Below are 4,465 nucleotides of genomic sequence, written 5' to 3'. Positions count from 1 at the left end.
GATATAATAAGGATTTATTTAATAAAAAGCAACAGATGCAATCAAATGCTTTTCCACGTACTGAACTTTGCCATTTCTCTGAGGGTTATAATTGTAAAACTATCTAAATATCACAGATTCCAATGATGTCTATTTCATTTAATCTTCTGAAATTCTGGAAGGATAATTTCCAGACACTGGAGATAGAGAACAAACTAGAAAGAAAGAAATGGGAAGGGCCGTTTTTAGCATCCTTGGATATGAATGTATTTCAAAATGTATGTATTTTTTGTAAGTTTAACGCAATAAATTAAATTAAAAATTTGCCGTGGGAACAAGCCTTGTAATTATTTAAATGCTCTGGTAAAAAAATGTGGTCTGTATACTATTTATTTAAAACGGGAGATAAAAATATTAATTTTCGCCTATAGAATAACTCCATTATCACACGACCCACCATTATGTGATTTTGATAAACCAGGAGTCTACTGAAGTAGGTGCGAGCGTGACGGCACATGCGACAAAACCCACGGGACACCAGCGAGCGCGTCCTTAGCTGCTTGTGACCCTGAAGTCAGCATTAAGGTATCTGAGACTGAATGTGTCACTCGTGCTGTTTCCAGCGTGGAATGCACAGTTAAGACGATTACTGCCCTGCCCTGAAACACCGTCTATCCTGCTACGCACACGTGGCGGCCTCGTGCACGGTGAGTGCATGAAGCTGGAGGATTTCCGGTGCTCGGTGGTGGTCGGCCAGGGGGGTGTGCCCAGGAAGGGGAATCCGTGTGCTTGTTGCCAAGATCCTGTGCACCTGTTTGTTTTAGATACTTGGTTTCTTACAAATGTTTTAAACAAAATAAACCTCTTTACAATGCTCACATTTTCCCAGCATGTTTTTAGGTTCTTCTGGAACATTCTGCAGGCCTCTGGCAATTTTGCGGCTGAGAGCCATTTGCTTCGCTCCTTACCCTTCGGGCTCCAGGCCAGCAGCCCCCTCCCCAGTGCAGCGCCCTGTCAGCAGGGGCATCCTCTGTGAGAGCCCCTGCACAGAATCCTGGTTTTCCTCAGTGGAAACCTGCGGTGACCCGCCAGGATTTGCCCTGTGGCTCCCGGGAGCCTGCTCCTGACGAACAAAGTTGGGGGCTTAGTCCTCTAAGTCGTCCCCTCCAGCTATTTCAGGTCAGTACTAAGAGCATTAAGCAAATTACAACCCTAGGGAAACCGGAAAGAGAAAGATGCATCAATCTTCCCTGTGACTTAGATCTTAAAAAGAAAAAGATAAAGAGAAAAGAAATACTTGGTCCAAGGAGTCCAGTCTACACGAACCGTTTCTGTTCCCAGTCCCTAAGCCGTAGTAGAAATTGCAAATGAGCGCAGCCCCGGGCACCAGAGCCACCAGCCTGCTAAGCACGGGCAGCCGCCCTGCGTGCAGCGTCATTGTACTGCGGCATTTTACAAATGATCGATGACAACTGCTTACTGTGCGCGACGGGCCCCACACCCTCCTTACCCCCTTTGGGGTCGTGCCTCATTGCCCCTCCGCTGCGATCTGTGATGCTCTCATTCCGCGGGTGGTGGCACCTGCGAGGGCCAGCTCAGGCTTGCTGTGATGTGGATCTGGTGACCTGTCCCAGCACCCGCGGGCCTCACATCCCCACCGCAGAGAAGGCACAGGACGGCCCCAGACAAGCGCTCAGCTTCCCGGCCGGGTTCTCTGCTCTCGCGCAGCTGAGTAGACGCCCCCAAACTGGTCTTGCCCAAAGGGAGCTCGCGTGGTCCACTCTAGCGAGTGCTAAGTGCTAAAGAATGTGACTCCTGACACCATCCCCTTGTCAACTGTTCTCCCCCGTGTCCCACCCGGACGGATCCTGGGGTCTCCGGAAGGGCCGAGGTGCTGTTCTGCACGGACCTCGGGTGAGCTGGTGCACACCCCTGTCCCTCTCTGCACGGGGGCAAGTGGGGCTGCAGTGCCGCTGGCCCGTGGCCTCTGTTAGTGTCCTGGGGCTTCTGTTACAAGTGACCACAGACGTGGGGGCTGAAAAGAACAGACATTTATTCTCTCACCGTGTTGGGGGCCTGAAGGCCCACGCCAAGCTCTGGGCAGGGCCACGCTCCCTCTGTAGGCTTAGCAGAGGGTCCTCCCTGTTTCTTCTGGCTCTTGGTGGTTGCTGGAAATTTTGGCTTGTGGATGCCTCACTCCATTTTCTGTCCTCATGTGGCCCTCTCCCTTGGTATCTCCATGTCCCCATGTTTTCACATGACCCCGTTAGGAGGACACCAGTCATTGGATGCGTGGCGCACCTAAGCCAGTTTGGCCTCGTTTGACTAGTGCCATCTGCAATTACTCCGTTTGCTGGGAAGGCCACGTTCTGGGACGTTTGTGGGCAGGGGACAGTACTCAACCCAGCACATGGCCTTGGAGATGAGGACTAAATGTGCAGTTCACTTTTAAACCAGGCTGTGGCGATAAGAAAACGGATGGTTTTGTCACCAGGAGAACATGCGAGACATGTAATTTATGGAGATTGGCCACTGTATTGCGCTGTTAAATGTTTACTTGTGTTTTCTACTTTTCACTGCTTTGTTTTTGTAAACTCATATTTGCACAATTAAATTAAAACGTTTTGATGTGCAAGTGTTTGCTATGTATACCGCATATTTTCTTTTTCTTCTTCTTCTTTTTTTTTTTTTTTTAAGGAAACATTTCTTGGAGGTTAACAGATCAGGAGATAATTTAGAAAGGGGGAGGTGTCTGGGGAACTTTCCTGGCCGATCAAGGCTTTGTCAAGGAGCCATTTATTCTCCTTAGAACCATGAAGACCCAAACAGAATTCCATTACTTTGGAAAAGCAAAGTGAGCTTTAGGAACACTTCTACTTCCCTGCTCCTAAACGAGGCAGAAAGGAGTCAGGCGGGGAGAGCAGCTTTCCCCTCACTCTTTGCTGCCCAGACCCCCTGGCAACTGTTCCTGAGCTCTGAGGTCCTTTCAGGGACCGACAGCGTCACAGTGTTTCATTTCAGTGATGCTAATTCCTCTACGTAATGAATATTATTGCCCACGTACTACGCAAAAAACCGAAAGGGCTCGAGGTCTGGTCTGCAATGTTACCTCCGAGCACGTGTTAGGAAACAGACCCGGGCACCGACCAACCGTAGCCAGGGGCTGTGCTGAGAGCTGCCCGCTGAGTCAGTTTCCCTGGCCCATGGGTCAGCCCTGCTGACCAGAGGCCGGTCCAGGTTTTGTGAGGCCTAAAGTTCAGACCACTTGGGGGACCTCCCTCCCCCAAGAAAAATAATCCAAAGATGTCTCACTTGTGCACAGTTTACAAAACGTGAGAACAGAGGAATACATGGGGAGGATTGCAGGGCCCCTCTGATTTCAGGAAGGCGTGATTTCAGGTGCTTTCAGGAAGCAGTCCGGGCGCCGGCCCCGAGTGCTGCCCCTGAGCTATTTTACAGTGGCCTTTTGACTTCAGACACGCCTCCCTTTAGCCCCAGTCCACAGTGCTTTCTGCCTGCGTCCCCTGCAAGAATGAGACTAAGACCAGCGACCTGTCGTATGATTCCTGGAGCAGGTGTGCAGCGTCCTGACCTGGGGTGCGGTACACTCCTTCCAGAGGATCACCCAGCACATCCGTCCGTCCGCCCGCCCGCGCGCTGCCTGCCGTCTTCCTTTCTGCCTCCGCACCTTCTCTTCTCCTTGTTTATCTCTGCTTTCCTTCCCGTCCTTCAACACATCGAGTATCCGTTTGGGATTGGGCTGTGTCCCAATTGTTTTGAATTGCTGTCTTTTGGCCATATTCACACTTATTTATTTCATGTCTTCCATGAAGTGAGCTCTGTTCTGTCTAAATTCCTAAACCCCAGTCACTTACTAGTTGACCACTAGACAATGCATTCCGGAGGGATATGGCTATAGAGTTAGGTAGAAATGAACTTGTTAGCTCAGACAATCACTTCTGATATGTCTTGCCCATCCCCTGCCCTAAAACATGTGACTGCAGGAGTAGCAATAACCTCAAAAGCCCTGAGCGGTGCTGCGGTGCTCTTTCCCGGGTGCCTGGAACCCTCCGTGTGTTGTTTAGCTTTATGTGTCAACGGGACTGGGCCAGGGGGTGCCCAAACATTTGGTTAGACATTATTTCTGGGCGTGTCTGTGAGGGCGTTGCTGGTGAGATAAGCATTTGAGTAGGTAAACTAAGTCACGCAGACGCCTTCCCCAGCATGGGTAGGTGTCGGCCAATGCACTGAAGGACAGAACAGAACAAAAGGATGAGAATTCACTCCCTCTCTCTGACTGTCTGCGAGCTGGAGATCTGTCTTCTCTTGCCCTGGGCTTGGACTCAGACCAGAACCACTGGCTGTCCTGCTTCTCAGGCCTTCAGACCAGGACTGGACAAGACCCATCGCTGTCCAGGGCTTTCAGTCGACAGCCAGCGCTTGGGACATCTCATCCTCCATAATCTATGAGCCAATTCTTTATAAT

The sequence above is a fragment of the Propithecus coquereli genome, unplaced genomic scaffold (genome assembly GCF_000956105.1).
Source record: "Propithecus coquereli isolate 6110/MARCELLA unplaced genomic scaffold, Pcoq_1.0 Scaffold829, whole genome shotgun sequence".
NCBI lineage: Eukaryota > Metazoa > Chordata > Mammalia > Primates > Indriidae > Propithecus > Propithecus coquereli.
This window is presented reverse-complemented; position numbering follows the sequence as displayed.